General features: G+C 39.8%; 1 protein-coding gene across 3 annotated transcripts in view; it reads right to left on the reverse strand.

The window, feature by feature from the left end:
• The window catches only part of qtc (quick-to-court), a 106,717-nt gene that overhangs the window by 64,042 nt on the left and 20,203 nt on the right, over positions 1–22,472 (reverse strand). For 2 of the 3 annotated variants that reach the window (XM_065232841.1, XM_065232829.1), the window contains exon 1: positions 9,340–9,881. The exons of the other annotated variant lie outside the window; for it this stretch is intronic. The gene's annotated coding sequence lies outside the window, so the exon portion shown is untranslated. Of the gene's footprint in view, positions 1–9,339; positions 9,882–22,472 lie in introns of those variants that run through there. 3 annotated transcript variants of the gene reach the window in all.

Consider the following 22,472-nt stretch of genomic DNA (forward strand, 5'->3'; position numbering starts at 1 on the left):
AAGGACTTAGCCAAGGTTGCCAAAATTTAACTTCTTGTCTGTCAGAAGTAACCACGCTCGGATAGCAGGGTTAATCGATAACTTTCCATCTGTCAAATGTTAACCAAAAGTTAAAATAATCCACCAAATGGTTCAGAGCCTAAGTGAACTCGCTGAGGAACTAGAAATTGTATCCTGGGCCTGGATCAGCAACCGATTATAGAAAAAAAAAATCGCAAAAAAAACAAACGTCACGGTCGATCACACACACACAAGAAGTTCTGAATAGCAAGTTAGTGGAAACAAGCCTGCTTTCCATATTTATTCAAATTCTTGCATTGGGTGGTATAGGAAGCTCTGAATTAATAACTGCGAAAGTGCTCCTAAGAACACACAGTTGAGAGTAGGCATAAGCTCGTATAACAGCGTTTCAGCCACTCTGAGCTCAACCCGCAAGGAAACTGAATTCAACCCATATTATGTAGACATTATTCTAGAAATATTTAGAACCGTTCCATAAGTCCTTTGAACTTGACTCGTCTTAAGTTGATAGTACCAGGTTCCTGAATAAACCATAAAATACCATAAGGCCCCTAAGCTTGATTCATGGACTGAAGAGTCGCAATAGGCCGTCAAAGCTATTCCAAAAGTCATCCTGAGTGGACCTATAAAATAATATAGACTCATAATGGAGAACTTACCTTAAATTGAACAATAATGTCTCCTGACTAGCTCCCAAGACATCTGAACCTAACCCATAAAGCATCTGGAAGTGACCCACAAGATATCTGCTACGAACTTAAAGGTCAACTGATGTTGATTGATTAGGCTTCCTTAGAGTTACAAGTTTAGCTTAGAGCATCCAAAACGTTCAACTTCTAAAATTACCACAAGGCTTCTGAAGTTGATCCACTAGATTGATCTACATGGCCGGTTGGATTTAGGTCTCTGAAGTTGAATAATGAGGCCACTAAACTTATGCCACAAAAACTTCAAAATTGACATATAAGTTCATTTCAAGTTTATTGTTTATCGCATATTAGCCTATTGCGTGCTCTCAACTTAGTGTTCTATATGAACTTCCACAGGTATTGATTGCAGGGCTACTAGTGCTGATGCGATATAATAGTAGTGACTTTAGTGACTAAAATTACGAAAATAGTGACCAAATAGCAAGGTTGCAAAGACTCATTTGAGCTAAAACAATGTTTTTCTAAATATGAAATAATTAGATGCCATGATCAAATTTTGAATTGGTAGGATACAAGAAGAGGTTGCAAAGAATGTGTTTGACATATTAAACCTGTTTATTTCACTTCATGAGAGTCACAATCAGCGATTTTTCACAAACTCACTCACTCACTCACTCAGCGATCAGCAAATCGCTGATTGTGTCTCATAGAAAGCAAAATTTACAGGTTTTATGTTTCCAACGCATACTTTGTAACCTCTTCTTGTAAGTTACAAGTAAAACATGCCATCATACCATCTTTTGGTTTTATTATTCCGAAAAACATTATTTTAGCTGAAATGAGTCTTTGCAACCTTGCCAAATAGTGACTTTTATGTAATATATAAGTAACCAATAGTGACATTTATATGGTGACTCAGGAATTCAAATAGGGTTTGATTTTGAAATAAACTAAATTTTTTATCATGGAACCTAAAATTAATTTTCATAAATTCCTCCAATTAAATCGAATATCTCCACAGAATCTCCTGTGAGGAGCAATTGAGATGATTTGAATAATTTTCTTTTAATTACGTTATACATGGTGACCAGAAAATAGCAATTTGAATTTTTCCGGATTTTCTGCAGTTTTGTAAACTTTACTGGTTATGAAATATACATTTATACTAATGTATAAACCAATGAATCCATTAGGTTAAATAGGGCTAAATAGATCATTACTACAACAGCAGTATTTTTCGAAGCTTCTGCTTTCGAAATCTTAAAAATTTGTATATATCTTTAGCGTTAGCGTTGTTATGATATACTTCGTAGATTGGATACTAGCAACACTCACGTCTCTTCTGAAATTCTCTGTTAGACTACTTTCAGGAATAATGCTGGGGAGTAAACATTGGATCCAATCTAAACAAGAGTAACAGAAGCATGACTGTCGCTATGCCCGGCCACGCCCATCTTTACCATAACTAGGGATAGGGAAGGAAATGTTGATGTAGTACTTACTTAACGAGAGGCCACCGACTTAGCGACACCCTCATAAGTGCTACGGAGTTGGAGGGTTGGGTAGGGTATTCGGTTAGGTTTCACCTCAAGTTGGTGATGCAACCAAAAGTATTTATTGTTTATTTGTTGTTTATTTAATCTCTCGATAGTCGGCTATCGAAAGAACATATTCATTTTGTTTAGTGATAATGAATTTTAAGAGTCATGACGGAGAGCTTGGGATTAAACCCATGATTTTCTGCTCAGTAAGCAAAAACGATCCCTCCAGGGTCATCGAGCATCTCATAACCATAACACTTCGCGACAATACAGGACTATTTCTGCAGGAAATTCATTTCGATTTCTTGTGGCAAAAAACATAAGGCAATCTGATTAATATCGATAGTTTATTTCGCTGGATAATTGATTATTTTCGTGACAGTAGTTTTTTTACATGCCATATTATGCTTCAATAATAACCAATTTTCCATACTTTTATTTCCATTTGTTTCTCCAACGTACATGGTGCAATTGGTTCTATCTTAGGCTCATGTTACAGCATTTCTAAACACACATGAATTAGAATCCCTCTGTTTCTTAAAGTTGGGAGGAGCCATGCCTTTCAATGTGTCCTTATGTATTAATTTCCACCAGTGTATGGGGCAAGAGGGGCATAGTGAACAGGTCGGGCAAAATGAGCACCCTGTATTTTAGCCTTTAATTTCTAATTGTTCAAAATAATTGGTTGTAGGTTCAATGTCAATATCACTATGCCCTTCTCCTGCCTATAGATGGTATCTGAACTTCTCTAGATGATCTCGTAATTTTTCTACATGTTCTCTAAACTTCTATACATGCTCCCAATTAGGGTGGGTTTTCTGTACTTTCGGTACTAGAAGTATTTTCGATTTAAAACCAAATCCAACAAGCCTCAAAAACCAGAATTCGGTTTTCAGTTTTGGAGTTCGTGAGCTCCTGAATTCGAAGCATAACATATACAATAACCATAGCTTACATTATTTATCACTCTTACTCGCATATCACATTTGGATTGTTGAGGCTACTTAGATTTGATTTTAATACAAAAAAATATAGGGTGTTTCAGAAAATATAAGCACACTTTCAACTCGCCGCCATTTCTTCTCCGATGAAATCTATCAGCCGTTCATCGATGTGTGTTGTTGTTTACTTATTGCTCAACAAGTATGTGTGCGTAAAGTTATTTTTTTTTATAAAATCATCAAAGTCATTTCTCTGGAAAAGCGCAAACAGAGCGTGCACAAATGGTGCACTATTCCCATCCTATCAGTAAGAAAGTAGGAGAGCATGGAGAAAGTAAATATCGGAGCAGTCCGAACTGCCATCCGGAAGTTCGGTGAAGAAGTTATCTTCGAGGACACACCGAAATCTAGATGAAAACCGAGACCGGTGGACAGAAAACTGAACCGGAAGATCACCCAAGCTTTCATCAATAAGAAAAATGCCTCTGTTCGAGATTTGATAAAAAAAAACTGAGAACATCGAAAAGTAACGTCCAACGTGCCAAGGCAAGAAACGGACTGAAAACGTTCAAGAAGCAGAATGGAGTCAGAAACAAGCTGCATTCGTCAAACCGAAGGCTCGGATTCTATATGATAGCCTGCTGTGTGGAAAATTGGCGTGTGTTATCCAATCCTCTGGCACGCCCGTTGGTTCATGAAGCCACCGTCGGTGATGGTGTAGTATTTCATAAAACTTAAAATGTTACTTGGGTGGTGTTATCATGGACGATGAAACATACCTCAAATTTGACTACCAGACGTTTCCGAGAGATCGGCAGTCCGTGATGCTGAGAAAGTTGACGATGCCAATAAGTCAATTTTTATCGAAAAATTTTATAAGAAGGTTATGGTTTGTCTGGCGGTATGTGAGTGTGACAAGTTATCAGAGCCATTTGTAACGAAGAAGACGATGAACACTGAACTTTACGATCGAGAGTGTTTGAATCGGCATATGCGGCCCATGATCAACATGGACCAGTACGGCTCGGTACAAAGCAAACAATGTCTAATACGTGTCAAAAGAGATGAATCCTCCGAATTGCCTGGATGCCCGGCTAATCGAAACTTTTGGGACCCTTTCTATGGAATATCTGCATAAACACTTTAAGTAATGAACTCAACCGAATAATTTGAAAAAGACTGAACAAAAGTGCTGAAGCTCATGGGCAGCGTCCGATCAAAAAGTCGCTCCTTTGCATACGATTAAAGGAACATCCAATTGAAAGAGAATACTATACAGTACATATGCTTATACTTTCTGGGTCACCCTATACTGATAGTACAGAGAATACCGAAAAACCACCCTGCTCCCAATACTTTTCTAGGTAGACCCTCAATTAATCTAGATGAACCCTGAGCTTCTCTAGAAGCCTAGTGTTTCCTAAGCTTCTCTGGATATTGGTGGATAGGTGTTTCCTAACGTTCCCGAAAATCCCTGAACTTTCGAGGTGCATAAAGTAAAGTTCTGATAAGATAAGAAAATTTCTTAAAACTTCAGCATACAACATTTTATGGAAATATTCATACAAGTTTTGCAAAGCTCAAAAATGTACAAGAAACCACAAACAACTTCAATGAACTTTAACCCTTTTGTGCTAAACCCACATAATTGTGATAGTAATGTTTTCCAAATACTTTCTCGAGATTTTTTTTTTTCGATTTAAATATGATCACCAACAATATTACAGTAAGCTGCTTAGTTGTACAATTTTGAAATTTTCAAATTAATTAACAATCAAAATAAAGCACGGAAGGGATGGACAAATTCAAACATCAAAACATGTTTAGTAGACTGGCCCACAAAAATAAAAGTTCTAATTTTCCACCCCTAGATTTGTGCCATTATCCGAAGTTTCAGCTCATTTGGTCCTAAGATGAGCTGGCGCTTTTAATTTGAACTTTGTATGGGGAATTCGGATAAAATACATGACAAAATGACACTCCAATACTCTATCGATCATAAAAAAGTTTCCATATTCCCGATTTGATTCAGATTTTCAAAACTAGTTTATGAGTAACAACTTTGCTCAAGATTGCGTCATGAATTCAGTTATTTTTATTGAGATATACGCATTTGAATGTACATGACCATTTTGTATATGAAAATTTAAACCAAATCTCCTATATGAACATTAAACCAAAAGCGCTAGCCCGTGTAGCGTCAAAAAGAGCTGAAACATTCAGATAGTGCTTATCTCACCTACTGACACGAGTCTGAATGTAGGCCTGTGGAAAATATGAATTTTTATTTTTTAGTTGTAATCTAAAAAATGTAATGTAATGTAATTGTTGCATAAGCTGCCTGTATTTTGTTGCAATATACGAGCAGAATGCACACAATCAATTAATATATCCGTAATACTAACTTGAATCGTGATGCTGTCTTCGGCAAAGTTGTTCCTTATGGTTTAAGCTACATGTGATGACATTGTGAGCTTAATCGAGTTTGCTGAACAAACTCTATGTACGAAAGAGTATAAATTTTAAATCAAAAGTGCCAGCTCGTGTTACATCCAAATGAGCTAAAATTCAGAGAGTCGTTTTCTCATCTAATGGTACAAATCTAAAAAAGCCTGTTGAAAAAAATGATAAAAATTTCCTCCATATAAATGTGGGCAAGTCTAATGTTTAGACTCCATGCATAATACTTGCAGCGGTAGTAACATATTGTATTTCATGGTAAATCAATTCTTATTTTTCGGACATTTACAATTTATTCAAATAAATCTCAATATTTTTACTGCTTAACATTGATTTACGTTAAATTTAAACTCAATTAAACTTTATAAACTTTAGAACCTGAAATTTAACTAATTTTAAATAATAATTCTCTACTGCAGGGATACAGACATGCAGTGTACATTTGCTATGACTTTTCATAAATTACATTACATAAGCATTCCAAATTTCCAATCATTAATTTGAATCAAATACGACATTCTGTACTGCTTGGATATATGAGCCTAATGGAGCTGATTGTAATAGACTGTGCTTAAAGATGAACAGACACATGAGCTTTATTTGTGCTGCCTTATCCATGCACATCGCACGTCTCTCAAAAGTATTTCTTGTTCTATATGGTCTATCGCTCGAGAAAAATGAAATGAAAAGAAACTTGTGCGAGATTCTAATAGCGTTTTGTGCTGTTCGTGTGCTTCCAGACAATCTTTGCTAAACCGAAATAGAACGGCTTGGGTGCCTTGGAATCTTCAGCAATTGTCACTAAAAGAGCAGACAAAGTTTAGAGGTAAAGTGTTTGCAAAACCTGTCCACCTGGCAAAAAAGCAATTGCCCCAAAGACTTGGAAGCTATCAGGAAACCATGCACAGATTCATTAAAAATTGAAAAAAAAAATGTCTTCACTAGACTGGCAATTTTCCAATCACATATATTAAATGAAAACCCTCCATGTTCAATACAAGTTTGAAGAAACACTGAGGATGAGCATTAGACTGATGCAAAATTTGAAATTTTCGCTCCACAGTGCTAAAAAAGGTTCCAAATTGGGCCCTGATTAGCCTCCCAAAATTTGATCTCATTTAGTGAGAAACTGACTTGGCACAAACCATTTGAAGTTTATATGGGAATTACTATGGAGAAACCATAATTACGGTTCATATCTATCTCAAAATTCACCTGTTCACTCTACTTTAGAAAAATAATAGCTGAGCTTGTTGAAAATATTCTCAGCTACAACTTGAAGACCACTTTTCGATAAAATGCAAGGAACAAAAATTATTAATGATTCAAGTCACTGATGTCTTATGATTATGCTCAATCATCTGTTCAGCAGGCAACATTGGTGTTTATGGCGCGTAGAATAGAGGACAAAAATCATGGATACTATGTCACACTGCACAATACAGTGTTGCCCACAATACAGTTGCTTAATCTTGCCATAAGATTATCAATCTCTTAAACAATTAATAACTATTTAATTTGACGTTTGGCTGAAAAACGATTTCGTGCAAAGTTGTAGCTGATAAAAATTCCCAAAAGAATAGTAATAGAATTTGTTAACAGTACAATATGTAAAAAGGATAGAAGACAATGAACAACAAGTTTTGTTTTCCCATAGTAATTTCCATATTAACTTCAAACTTCAGTTTCTTATCAAATGAGTTTCGGAGGCTAATTAGGACCCAATTCGAAACCATTTGAACACTGTGGAGCAAAAATTTCAAATTTTGCATCAGTCTAATGAGCATGTCCTGTTATACAATAAGAAATTTGTTAACAGTTTACATAAGCTTATTAGTATGCCTATTAAGGGGGGAAATACAAGTAAAATTTTTTTTAGTGATCTATGGCCCCGGTATCGCCGATTAAACGTAAGTTCCAGAAATCATGTTTTTACACAACCAAAAACTTTAAACGCGTTTTTCTCGAAACGATGTTTTCCAAATTGGCGGGAAAGATAACTCAAAAAGTTCGATTTAAAAAATTTCAGGTCTACCTAAAGTGAAAGAAAAACAGTGAAAAATCATTTTTTTTTGTTTGAGAGGTTCACATAGAACAAAAATCTTTTCTGAATAAGGTCCAATTAATAAAAGTAAGTTTTGTCCATTTTTCAGGTCACTAGAACGCCCGCCAATTACCAATCCCCACCGGTGGCGACCTCCTTCCGATGTGACCCCAAGGAGCCACAGAGGTCACACACCAATGAAAAAAATCTCAAATCCCAAGTAACACATAAAACATCTTTTTGAAAAATAATTAGAACGGCTTGTTATATAAATGTATTATAAGTGATGCAGAAAACATCCCACGTTATATATGAGGTTTATAGATGTTTTCTTCATACTTCTTAGATTCAACAATTTCCGAAATAGTTTTCTTTTGCTTTAATCTTTAAATGTTATTTAAACGTTTTAAAACCACTATAAATCTTGTCGTATACAAAATCAATCTTAGTTGAATTTATAAAGTTTTTGAAGAGATTCTGAACTTTCCAGATTTACTTAAACATTGACGGCGCCATTGAGCCGGACTGTCTCTTCACGCAGTGATTGACAGTTTTTTTTTGAGGTATTCGGAGATTTGTTATAAAGAAAGTTGAAAACACTTGTTTATGACATCTCATAAATTAATATAACTGAAAATGTGTAGGTTGTCTTATAAGGAGTTGAAAATACTTTAAAATAACACTCTGGCAATTAGATGTACGCTTTGTTGCTAACAAAACATCTTTATGACGGATCGAAAGCGTGTTGAACGAGAATATAATTGTCATGCCATTGGCAAGAACATGATAGATACTTATAACAAACCTCTCATCAAGCGGAGTTGCTCTAGTTAAGAAGTAATAAGTCTACCACGCCAAGGACAAGTGATCGAATCCCATGCTCATATGCACATATGCATATGTAGAGGAAGATTTAAGCAATTTAATGCAAAAAACCCCAAACGTTTGTGTTGTTTCATTTGCTCACAAAAAAAATTCCGAAAATCGTCGAGTTTTTGACGTGTTACTTGTATTTCCCCCCTTAAAACAAGGTCTCTCATGTAAGCTCGATTAGTATTCTTCAACAATAATGTATGGATTGAGGCGAAAAATGCGGCTGGTTTATGAAAATCACTCAAATCATCCATCCTTATCCACCTTTTGTATCTGAATCTTATTTCTAAGGTACAATAACTATACGATCATTTTCCGAAGTTGCATAGAACCCATTCAACCATTCATTCAAGAACAAGTAACATCAACGCTGCCCCTATTCAAAGCATACTCTCTCCCGCTCATATAACCATTTTCTCGTTCTCTTCGCCGTTATATAACCGCGCTTCAATAGGCCGCGTTCATAGATCAACTCACCCTTCAATCAACCCCTAACGAAGAAAAACACCCTCTCTTTATCTACGGCTCAATTACATAACCGCTCTGTAAGGCACGTTCTGTTTGCTAAGACATTCAAAAATAGCTTCCTACAAACAATCATCAATCATGTACCTAGAACAACACGTCTAGGCCAGCAATTTAGGCGCCGGATTTGCTCGTCAAAATCCGAACAACGAATCCAATTTACCACCGTATTCTACTGAATAAGTTACGAAACACCTTTCGTGACTACGGGACATTTGGCTTGCTAATGTTGTTGGTCGGCATTCGATCCGGCCTATTATGCCTTACCCCTAGAGGACACTCACCTCGTGCTAGATGTTCTAGCGCGCCCCGTCTACCGAAGGCTAGTGGTTGCTGCGGTTTTTACTGCACTCAACCGGGCCACATTCACCGTCAATCCAAACTGCAACTATGTCGGTGGTAGCATTCTTCATGGTCACATAAATCAGCACTGTCCTCGCACTACTGCAGTCAGAATGGATTGCTCACACCGTAATGAACACACGTAACACTCGATTAAATTTGTTGCTGTTCGCTTCGAAATCTGAGATACGGCGCTAATTACATTGAAATAATTTAGTTTTGCATCGGGAGCACAAAACAATTATGTAATTCGTATCGCAATTTTTTTGGGGGGAAAATGTAGGACTCATATGATTCGATTGATTCTTCTATTTCGTTTCGAGCGCGCACACACACGCTTCTTTTCTAACACTGCGTTTCGTTGGGAATGGAGAAGCCAGGTCTTCTGCTGAAACTCACAGAGCCTCGGAGTGGCAACGGCACGGGCCACGTTCGTCACAACAAACACGATGTTACTCGAAGAAACGCTGTTTTACAACTACCTGTGTCCACCACCGAAACGGAGTTGAACGGAGAAAGAGAGCCCCATAAATTTGTGGGTTTTCCTGCTGCTGCTGCTCTGTATCACTGTGAGAGCCTTATGCTCTACGTGGGAGTTAAAGCTGCGTGTTCAGTAAGAAGGAAAAGCAAGCCTCAGCAATCAGAATGGCAGAAACGGTATACAGTAATTCCTCTATTTATGCAGTGAGTGGTACTATCCACCCATCACTATTTTTGAGGGTGCCCTTCAACCAATTGAGTTGATTTTCTGTGGATCACTAGTTTATGGTTGATACTAATCACATACAGAAAATCGGTGTAATTGGTTGAAGCCGAGAAACAGCGATGGGTGGACGGTACCACCCACCGCATAAATGGAGGGATTACTGTATTTGTGGATGGTGGTAAACATGGTTTGCAACACGCTCTCTCCCTCTCTCTCTTTTGCAGATTTAATTAGAAGAAATGTGGCACAGAGATGATGCGATTTTTGGACGACTGTTGTAACAGATCAACTGGATAGTTTTTTTGATGAGTTCAGAGATATGATTGGCAAATTACCTTTAAGCTAGGGTAGAGCACTATTTCGTCGTAATCGCCCATTTCCGTTCTATCGATCAGAAAAGATCAATAATATCAATGATTTCACCATGCACAAATCAATAATAGGTTTGTGTAGATGCTTTAGTTCCTTAGCTACAACATAATTCCTATTAGAGCGCATTATGAATATTTACGCTCATTGTTCTCGGAACAAAAGAAGTCTCCTAGCGAATCCCCTTTTTCTTCGTTTATCCTTAGGACGAAGAAAATCTAATGGCGTTTCAATGCGTTAGGACGGAATTGAAACTCGTAGAACGAATTTAGAATCAAGAAGCATTATTAGATTTTAAACAATGTCTCAACTCTTTATCGAATCCAACGGTACGTATGGAAAGATGAATAAGTTTAGAAATCAGCTTTGACAGAAATTTCCCATTTTTTGTTCAAACCCGTTCCAAAAAGGAGGAAAAGCGCGGGTTGTGCTTAGTAAGACGGAAATTAGATCAAAAACCCTATAGGTCGTCCTCATAAGTGATTTCACTGCTATACAATAAATTTGCTTTCATAACAACATCTACCTTCCATTCAGAATTTAACTGGTTCCTTATACTGAAGGTTTTCCCCTTTCTCACTTTTTAGCGACGACGTCCCTTGCTAATGGATCCAATATTGACGGCAACAATCTGATAATGTAGGCGTCGTTTGATTGTCTACGGTTATTGAAAATGTACAGAAAGGATGATTTATAATGACTCACAGTCACAGACAGACTTAAGTTTATCCCTGGTGTCCGTCACACAGGTAACTGTCTAAACTGTGAACGAAAAGCAAATTATCTGTTTATTTACCTGATAGGAATGGCCCGGCATACCTGTATCTTCTGTACATCTTAAACTTGCAAGGGGCCACCTTGTCTCATCACAACATATTCGAATTCCATTGACTCGGCTGAATATTGTGAAGTCGTTACTATTTGTGTTCACTCTCAATCCTAATCTAACGGACCGCAGCAATTAATAATATCGTCGAGCAGTTTTGAGACGACCTTATACCAGCGATTTTAAGAAAATTATGTAATAAATTCCAGATTGTTCATGCCTGGCTTAAATAAGGCCCTATTTTATCGAGGTTCTAGAAAAAAAACAAATTCCGAAAATAACTGGGCAACTAAAAATTTGATTAGTGTGTAGGATCAACCAAGCTGTGAATTTGCCAACACTCATTGCGAGCGAGTTTGGTTGACTGGTCTCTGGAAGGTCAACTTGAGATCGCTGAGCTTCGTTTGCCATGCTCATACAGAACAACCTCCTGTCGAGGATCAATTAGATTTTGTTTCCGAGAGTTGAAGATCTTCACGAATGCAACTTAGCAGTCATAGCGATGCAAAGTCAGCAGCTCGGCAAATATACCTTTCTTATTAATGAGGATGGGTATTGTTGTGAAGCTTACTAAACATCAGAAATTTAAGGACAGGAATAGAGAGTCCAAAGCACGAGCTTTGCAAGGTTTCAAACTAAATTTCAAGAAACAATATAACAAATTCCTTCAATAATATTAACCTCTATTCCACATGCAGCTATAACTAGCGGCAATAAAGACGAAATTTGATGTTATTTCCGGATCACGCAGTTTTAAAGGAAGCGAGTACCACCACAAAGGTACGTGTAGTAGGGTTAACTACCCCATTTCCGGCCTATTAAGCACAATCCGCACTTAGTCTTTTTTAATCTAGTTTAGTTTAGCGCCAACCGGAATGTTATCATTACTGATGGCTTCTAAATTTATTTACCTTTTCGTACATACCGTAAGATTTGATAAAGAGAAACAAATTGTTGAGATATTCTTAAAAGTCTAACATTGCTTCTTGGCGCCAAACTTGGCCTACGGATTCTAAACACTACCTAACGCATTGAAACGCCAATGAATTCACTTCGGCCTATCGGATGAAGATATAAATTAATTCGGTCGAAGCGTTTCATTTGTTTTTGAGAATGTTGGGTGCAAACATTCATATCACGCGTTTTTATTGACTTCGTTCGGTAGCATTTGAACTAAAGTGACGTACCAAAAGCATAAATCATGCATTTATTTGATGTATTCTGTTCGATAGGCCCAAAATGGGCGATTAGGCCGAAGTAGTTATCTACCCTATGTTATGGTTTAGCGAAAACCAGCACTGGATGCCCTTTAAACGACTTGCTTCTAGTGAGACCAGTAGTCTAACAAGGAATACTTGTAAGATTCAGGACTTCCATGGAAAATATTCTTGAGCTTTTCAAAACGAGCTCTGAAACTCCTTAAATTTAGAGGAAGTATTAAAAACTATATCTCCTAATCCCAGAAACTTAAAAAAGTAGAAGGGTCTGTGCCTAGGGGCACGAATGGAAGCTTGACGTAGGACCACTAGTGGACGGAATAAATGTGAAGAGCATTAAGTTCTTTTAATTGATCAAATATCTATTATCTCAACTCTTTCCGTTTTTGAATTGTAGGGGTACCAAATTTGTAGTAATCTTTTTCAAAACGAAAGTTGATTACGAGAATCAATCAAAATTACTTGCACCCCTGCTTCCAAGTTTGTGTGGTCGTTGGGGGCTTGCGGTTATGAATATGGACAAACAAGCACAGATAAATTATATTCCAACTCTTTACTGATGTAAGCTTGATGGCCCTGAAAAGGGCCGTTTTATTGAAGAGGACATCCATGGCCACTTACGCTTGGCGTGTTTCTGTAGGTGACAGCATCACGGACCTCATTTTCCACGAACACCTTCAGCACACCTCGTAGATCAGACCGGAGATACGTTAGACACTGCCACGGCGAGCCAGACGACGGATGGTGGTTATCTCGAAGAATTTGCGATGACGATTGGCACCTCCTTTGCCACGACCTACTGCTACTATTGCTCACCACGCCGTCCGAAGCGAAAATGAGCTGATACCAGTAGTAGTAGTAGTAGTAAAATTTACGTTTATTTTCTGGGTTTTATGTTTCAACATTTGATTTAACATTTCAATTGGTTAGCCTTTGGCTCTTCATCTTTGTTCTAGTTAATTGGTTATTCTAATGTGATGATTGCGTTTAGCGCTATTTTACAGGATACCCTTTGTAGGATTGTTTTGGTTTGAATTTAAAAATTTGATAACCTACCTACTTGAGCACCTAACTACTTAAACTAGGTTGCCAAATCACGAATGATCTGGTGGTTTGATCGCAGACAGGCGACTCTGAACCTTTCCAGCGTGGAAGTCTTTCGCTCCTCGAGTGTTTGAAGACCGGCCAGGTGGTGAATCTCAGAATTACGAGTTCGCGGTGGACTGTTAAGGATCATTCTGAGGATCTTGTTTTGGATCCTCTGAAGCTTTAAGTGGTGGCACTTTGCACAACTCTCCCAGATTGGCATACCATACTCAATAGCCGGCAGAATGATTCGCTTGTGGACAGCAAGCTAGTTTTTGAGGGACAGGGTGGACTTCCTGTTTATCAGAGGGTAGAGCGACCTGATCAAGATGTTACAGTTGGTGAATGTCTTGTCCACATGGGATCGGAATAGCAATTTGCTATCGAGGGAGAGACCAAGGTAGACTACTTCACTCGACCATTCAATGGGAGTGCTATCAAGATGGATCTTGACGTTAGCAGGCGGGACAAGCCGAGGTGAATACGAATGTGGAAACAGAATGGTTTGTGTTTTAGCTGCATTGATACAAATCTTCCAGCTCTTAAAATAGTCGGACAAAACATCCAGGCCTGATTGTAGTTTACTCGCCAGAGCACGGATCACTCGACCCTTATAGATGATTAAGGTGTCATCTGCGAACATTGACAGGATACCACCACCCGGCAGGGGAGGAACGTCTGACGTGAAAATGTTGAATAGGATAGGCCCAAGCAGGCTACCTTGAGGGACCCCTGCATCAACGTTGAACGTATCAGAGGAGACATTGTTCAAGTAGACCTGGAATGATCTGCCCGACAAGTAGTTTTTGATGATCTTCACGAGGTAGTTCGGAAAGTTGCATCGATGCAGCTTGTACACTAGACCATCATGCCAGACATTGTCGAACGCCTTCTCGACGTCCAACAATGCCATGGCAGATGTATTGGAAACGGACTTGTTCCGCTTGATGATGTTAGTAACCCGTGCGAGTTGGTGGATGGTAGAGTGGCCTTTCCTAAACCCGAATTGCTCTTTGAGAAAGATATTATTATCATTTGAAAACACCAGCAGACGGCTGAGTATCAATTTTTCGAATAGCTTCGAGATGGAGGACAAGAGGCTGATGGGGCGATAGCTTTTGGCACTGGTAGGGTCTTTGCAAGGTTTGTGAATTGGAACAACTTTGGCTAACTTCCAGCATGCAGGGAAGTAGCCAAGCATTAAACACTTGTTGAAGACCACTGCAAGGTGCTTGAAGAAGTCAACACTCAAGTTTTTCAGCTCGAAGTTGACCACTCCATCGACACCAGCGGCCTTCATGTTCTTTGTTGATTTAATCGCTGCTATCACCTCATCAGCCGATATTCTACTTTCGTCAGGGACAACTACGGGGGTGGCAGCGACACTAGCCATTGCCTGTGATACTGCAGGCTCGTGGGGACTCACCATGGCGTGGCCAAGGTTATGTGAATTTTCAAAGTGTTGTCCAAGAGCATTGGCCTTTTCAAATGGGGTTATTAGTAAAGATGGGTCCGAATTTTGGTTAGGAGAGGAAAGGGGAGGAATGGGCCTCGGCTTATTTTTCAAAATCTTTGCCATTTTCCAGAATGGCTTAGCACAATCTGGGAGAGAGCGAATCTTGTTTGCAAAATCGATATTTTTGAGATCCACCATCCTGGCTTGGATGATTTTGTTCAAACGGTTGCAATTGGTCTTCAGGTTAGGCAGCCCAGTACGCTGGTACTGCCTACGAATCGTGTTGCGGAGTCTAATGAGATCTTTAGTAGGCCTGTCAAGGTTCAGAGTATTACTCACCTGTCTGGATACTGGCACATGTAGCTCCCTGGCCCGGGAAATTGCTTGATCGATGGAGCGCAGACACCGGTCAACATCTTCGGACGATTCCGGTTGGACATCGTAGTCTACAGCGGTGTCGACGCAGTGTTGGAACTGACCCCAGTCAACACGATGATAGTTGCGCCGGAAAGCTTCAAATCGATTTACGGAGGATCCAACCTCAGTTACCACCGGGTAGTGGTCCGAGCTGAGTTCCTGATAGGTGATAGGTTGAGCGATGTTGTTGCCCATGTTGCTGATGAAGATATCGATGGTAGCGTGAACACCGGACCGACTCAACCGGGTGGGAGTTTCCGGACTCAAGATGTTGTACTGCGCTTCCTGCAGGTCGTTGTTCAGGATGGTGCCGTTTTGATTGCGCCGATTGTTGCCCCAAGCTTGATGTTTGGCGTTCAGGTCGCCAGCGATGATAAAGTTTTCCCGTCGTCGTGTTAGCTTGATAATATCTCGTCGCAGATCTGCTGCCGATCCGTCCCTGATATTGACTTGTTTGGGGCAGTAAGCCGCGACGATGGTGATGGGGCCGATAGGAGTAGAAACTTCCACCCCTACGGCTTCGATGATCTTTAGCTGAAAGCTGGGCATCAGTCGACAGCAGATGTTTCTCCTTATTGCAATAGCCACTCCTCCTCCTCCAGAGTTGGTTCGATCTAGCCTCACGAGCCGGAAATCGGGAAGGTAGACGTTTGTTTCAGGCTTCAGGTGGGTTTCAGTTATGATGGCAATGTCGATGTTTAGTTCATTGAGAAACTCAACAAACTCGATGTTTTTGCTCTTCAAGGAGCAAGCGTTCCAATTTACGATCTTGATGGCTTCACGGTCCATACTTAGTGACAAGGGACAGGGCAGCATGAAGCTGTTCAGATCGAGTCTTGCAGGTGCGCAAGATGATGATGACCTCGGCCACGAGCGTCACAAGTTCCTCCGAGGAGAACGGAGAATCGTCGATAGGCTCACCTGAGACAACACCAGCGTATGATAAACCAGGGGCGGTGGAGGGACCTGGCATTGGCTGGGCAGCAGCAGCAGCGAGACGATGCTGGACTGTTCGATTGTTAGGAATACTCACATGCTTGACTTGTTGGTTGTTGAGCGGAAGTGGTTCTAAGTTCGGAACATGTCGACGGGGCTGGAGAGCTGGGTACTGGACTTCCGTGCGTGCAGGAGGCGAACGATGATTACGGAGGCGACCGGGCTGATTATTGATCGTAGCCTTCCGACGGATATTGATGAACTCCACTCGCTTGGGACATCCGCGATTGGAGGCTTGGTGGTTACCACCGCAGTTGACACACGTTGGCTCGATGTCATCATCTTGCTCACAGGACGCAGTCGAGTGAGTTCCAGCACACTTGCCGCAGATAGTCTTCATATGGCAGTTTTTGGTGCCATGGCCGTAGGAGAAGCAGTTCATACACTGCGTAACATCACGATGTTGGGATTTGTAATGTTCCCAACTGATGATGACCTGAAACAGGTCCCGGATTTTGGATCTCAGAACCGCTAGACTGGTGGATCCCTTCGTGAAGTGCACCAGGAACAACTGGTCACGGAAGCTGGTGTTGTGGTTGGAACGCCGGTTTATTGGGAACACCGCCTCAGGTTTGAGCCCAAGCCGCTCCAGCTCGGATTTAACCACAGCCGCCTCGAACGACGGTAATCCACGCAATACCAGCTTCAGTGGCTTGCTCGATGGCAGATCGTGCGTGAAGAAGTCAACGTTGTTTTCCTTTAGGAAACATCCTGTTTGATTGTACTCCTCCAGGCTGGAGCACATGATTTTGGTGCCGATGCTGCAAAGCTTGAAGCGAGGCAGCAGCTTGTGTTTTGCCAGTTCGGCACGCAGCTTGGCAACATCCTTCTCCGGCGTGAAAAGCGGGGGAATCCGCTCTCTTGCAGCGATGGGAACGACGTCACCATCGCCATTTTCTTCGGGGAGCACCGCAAACTGGTTGGCTTGCAGTACCCGTTTTCCGGCGTCATCCTGCGACGCGCTGTGCTGGATTACCACCTTCTTTGAAGGGCCCGCTGCTGAATCATTGGTACGTTTACGCACCATTTGTTTCGTGTTGGCAAGTTGCAGTAAACTTGCCAGAACGCGCGAAGGTGGCGACGCTTCCACGGCGCAACGCGACAGCACAAACCGAATTGAAGCGAGAACTCGAGCGAAAAAGAAAACGAACTGAACAGCTCAACAGTCGAGCAAAGAGTGATGAGCTGATACCAGACAGCAGCGCTGCTTTATATCTTCTTAGGTTAAAGCAGAATGATGTGCAACCAAGTGGTATAAAAGCTACAAAGACTCCTCCCATTATGAGTAGTTTGCTATCAAGTAGCGACACTGGCTATTTTCTTTTTGCGTACACGGCGAATGAGAATGACCCAAATTTGAGTTTAGTTCACTCATAATCGCCAAAAGAGTAGGAACTCAACGATGAGTAAATTTGTCTCATGATTTCCTGTGGAAAACCTAAAAAGTCTGCCAGAAAATGAGGAAATTAACGAAAATTTTATTCAGTCTCGGAGTAGTACCAATAGACTGAGTGAATCCAACCTTTACTTTTCTCAAATTCGGGAATTTTTACCCGGAAAATCCTGGAAAAACCTGGGAAAACATGAGGCAAATTTATTCATCGCTGAGTTCCTGCACTTTATTTCTTATTTCTGAGATAACTAAACTCAAATTTGGGTCGTTCTCATTCGCAGTGATAGATATCGGCGCCGGTGGTTAGCATGATTACCTCTCACCCCAGCAGGCCTGGGTCCAATCTCAGTCGGCACCACCGGCATGTTATAAGGCATAACATCTCTGGGAGCTGCCTCCCTGGCGTCGGTAGCATTGGAGCTCAGTACGGAAAACAAATCTAGCGTCACTTTTCAATAGGTCCTATCTACATTGATCGATTCTCTTCATCGACACTCTCTTTCGTAAATAACTCGGCTTCACAAATCTGGATCAACAATAGAAAAGAGCCCATCAGCATTTGTAAATAAACCGTTCCAAAGCCCTTTACTCACAAAGCGAAGGCCACCCACACAAACCAACACCATCATTGGATAGGGGAAACTTCTACCTACAAGATGTTGGTGTTGGTTTGTGTGAGCGGCCTTCGATTTGTGACACTTTGGAACGGTTTGTTTACAAATGCTGATGGGCCCTATTCTATTGTTGATCCAGAAATGTTTCCTGGCGTCTTCGTCGAATTAGATGCTAGATTGTTGCTCCTTCCATCTAAAATATCCGGCCGTGGCGATTCAAAGTTGATCAAGGTTGATCAAAATAATTTGTATCCCTGCTTCCAGTTTGATTACATGAGCATTTTGTGTGGTCGGTGGTTCTGAATATGGACCATCAGGCAGATGAATTCTATTCCTACTCTTTACTGTAATTGGTGGCCCTGAAAAGAACCATTTTGTTTCCAATGTTGGTGATGATTTAACCTCCGAAACCAAACAGAGTGCGTCTCTGTCACTTCAAAAACGTAGATGACATCCATGGCTGCTAACGCTTGACGTGTTTAGTGTAGGTGACAGCATCATGGATCTCATTTTTCAGGAACACCTTCAGCACACCTCGTAAATCAAACCGGAGATACGTCAGATACCGCCACGGCGAGCCAGACAACGGATGGTGGTTATATTGAAGAATTTTCGTTTGGTTCTGAATATAGCGATGAGTGTGCAAAATATTACGCAATTCCATCCTCCCTATTCGCACGCGCCCGAGGATCTAAGGCGAATGCCACTTCGACTTGTTTCGTCTACTTACTTCTCTCTGACGACTGTGCTGGGGAAGCAGCATATGCAGGTAGGTAATTGGTGGATTTGTTAGTTAATTCAACGCTTTTGGACAATGCTGGACATTTACCAGTTTTTCAATAGTTTCTTGTTAAAAATCAACATTCGGAAGCATTGTTATCGATGCGTGGCCATATTTCTGATCGATTGGTGATAAAATTATTGAAATTGGACCAGGGGCAGCTGAGTTATTAACGTTCAAAATCTTTCTTAATTTGTTACATGTTCCATTTTCGGTTTTCACAAAGTGTACCCCATATAGAAATCAAAGACGTAGTCCTACGTCAAAAATATCTTCAAAGCTTGGCATTTTAAAGGAATGCTATTTTTAATAAATGTCTTTGCACAGAGTTTCATACATTGATTTAAACCAAGATTTTAACAGGAGACTTGGTTTGTTTTATGTTAACTATCTGTTGCAGCATTGTTAACCAGTATCTTGTATAACTATATTTGATAATTTTTATTATTCAAATTTTTTTATGACCCAGAATCTTGACAATATCTACGAGATATTGAATTTAAAATCTTTCACTTTTTTGGTACAGAATGCCAGACAATTATTTTTTTTTTTTCAAATTTTAGTCCGGGATCTTGAAATCATTTCTAAAACAAATGTCATAGTCAATCTTCAAATGCTAGATCTAAATCTTGTAAAATGATTAATTCATTATGCAGCAGGAGACTGAGGAAAATTCAAATCCCACCTTCCTATTTTCGGACACGTTTTCCCTATACCTTATATATTGCTTGTAACCAGTGCTACGAATAGCTCAAAAATTCATTTATCATTCAAAGTGTTTTTATGTTACGCGAAGTTAGCGATTTTCAGAGTTGGTTGGAAATTGGTTCGCAAGTTCACACGCTAGTTTATTCTCTCAAGAGAGCTCAATTAGTTTTCCTATCGCTGCTTGTCACACAAATTCTAAACACCATGGCCCGTCTCTATCACATCACCGCTATGTAAACTTGATATGGGTAGCATAAATTTTACGCACAAAAAAGTGGAACATAGCCATTTGCGATGAAACTATTGAGTAGCAGTAGCATTTTGATGTCTTCTAGAATGTTTCTTCATTTTTTGAGTACTTTATTTAAGTGGTAATTTTTTTTGCTTATGCTTATAAAATGACTTATTTATGTCTTGGTAAAATTGATGAACATGTTTGGAAACATTGTAGATGAAGTCATTTTAAGAAACTTTGTCCAAGGCGACAATTTTCTATCTCTCAAGTGGATGAAGTTATAGCGTGAAAATACACCATAGAGGTAACTCTAAGACTAATAGCAAAGATGAATACTAAGATAAAACTGTCGGAAGAAAAACTTTCTATTTTAGTGTCCTCTTTCACGGTCCCTTTCATCCAATGAATACCCCCGTATTCAAGGTAATTTTGTGGTTTTGCTGCCCCCTCGGTAGAGATGAAATTTTGCGTTCATTTTTATCAAAACAATCACACCAAAATCAGAGATGTCCCATTTTTTAATTACTCGATTAACAACTAATCGATTATTTTGTTGCTGGCTGTGCTGCCATTTTTCCACCATTGAGAGTGCAGCACATGTTTGAAACGATCGGTGATGATCCTCTGGAGATGTTAATGCTTATATCGGCATGATATAACCGATTGCAAATATTTCACTTTTCGGTTCGTAAATCGATTAATCGATTATTCGAATGAAAATCGGCCATCACTAGATAAATGTGAAACATCATTTAAAATATAATGGTACAATTTGAAAGGGACCAGGGCTAATCACAAATTACGTCCCCACGGTAACTGAAATAAACACGAGTGCTCACCGGTTGCTAATACACCCAACCGGGGGATGTAAGATTCGCTTACAATTATGTGGGATTCATCATCAGAGGATGTTAGTGGAGACCGCATGAACCGAGGATGCGATATACCTAGCTGCGGTCCAATGCAAGAAAATTGGAGACCGAAAAATGTTGAATGTATTAGTGAGTGAAATTAGTTATGTCGAAAAAAAACTGGAAACAGACTGCCGACTGGACTCGAACCACGAACGTTGCGATTATCAGACCTGTGCTTTTTTCACTGCTCTCTCCATGCTTCTGAATATGGATAGCCTAAAAGCAAACATGAAGCGCTCATTTTCTCGCACACTCGACTCCGTATGCTTTTTCTGCTGGAGAGATTCGAGGCAAGTGTGTGTGTCGTTCTACAATATTCTACAATGTGCGTCGTTCTACAAGCTTACTGGTATAGTCGAAAACGTAGATAGAACACGAAATAAAAAAGACAAAAAACCATTACATCGCTTGCATGGTCAATCGCTAACATTAATTGCGATGTTCATGAACAGAGGATGATAGGAAACGAACTAACATTCATTGTAATAGATTTTTGGTTTGCGTGTAGGTCCCGAAAAAACGTTCTCAACTTTTTAGCTTAGGTCTGGTACTCTCTTCGGTCGACTAGAATGGGGTACGTTAATCGATTTGCTTGGGACCAATAGGCTAGTCAAGTAGTGAGCCAATTTAAAATGGTTAGCTTTCACCGGTTGTACATACCGTAGTACCCTCTTAAAAAAACCGTTTTTACCATAACTTTTTTGTCTGAATTTTCATATTTTGTTAATGTTCTAAAAAAGTGTAAAAGGTCTAAAAATGCACATTTTTGCTTGAGGAAACAAATCGCTTTCTCTTCGACAGGAATTACGACAATTTTTATATATTTTAAAAACTATATTTAAGGGGGTGTATCTTGCAGGTTAGCAGGTATCAGTAGCTAAACTCAACGTTGTTTTATTCAGCAAGTATTTTTTGCGAACAGAGAGTCAGCTTCTTGAATACCCAAAATGAAATCAGACATTGATTTCCGCTCTCTACTCATCGTCCTCATTTCCTCGAATACTATAAATATAAATTATGTCCAGGTAATTCACATGCACACTTACGCCGTGAAGTTGGAAAGTTCTAAACAACCATCAGAAGAACTACCTGAACGACCGAAGACTAAAACTTCCTAATAAGTCTTGATATATAGCGTATTCAGGATTTTTACAGGCACACTAGCGCCACGTACAATTTTGCAATTTTAAACTCATCTGTTATCTGAAAGGCCTGGGTCACCTGGACAACTTTCCTGAAGACAGCAAGTTCTTAGATTGTAATGATCTGAAGATATAGCTTTTACAGGAAGTTCACATGTATGCTATTGCCTGAATTATTTACCCCCTGACGTCATTTTCCCTAATTAATCTCCTAA

The sequence above is a fragment of the Ochlerotatus camptorhynchus genome, unplaced genomic scaffold, assembly GCF_037179485.1.
Source record: "Ochlerotatus camptorhynchus isolate MF236.1 unplaced genomic scaffold, CSIRO-AGI_Acam_v1.1 ptg000036l, whole genome shotgun sequence".
Classification (NCBI taxonomy): domain Eukaryota; kingdom Metazoa; phylum Arthropoda; class Insecta; order Diptera; family Culicidae; genus Ochlerotatus; species Ochlerotatus camptorhynchus.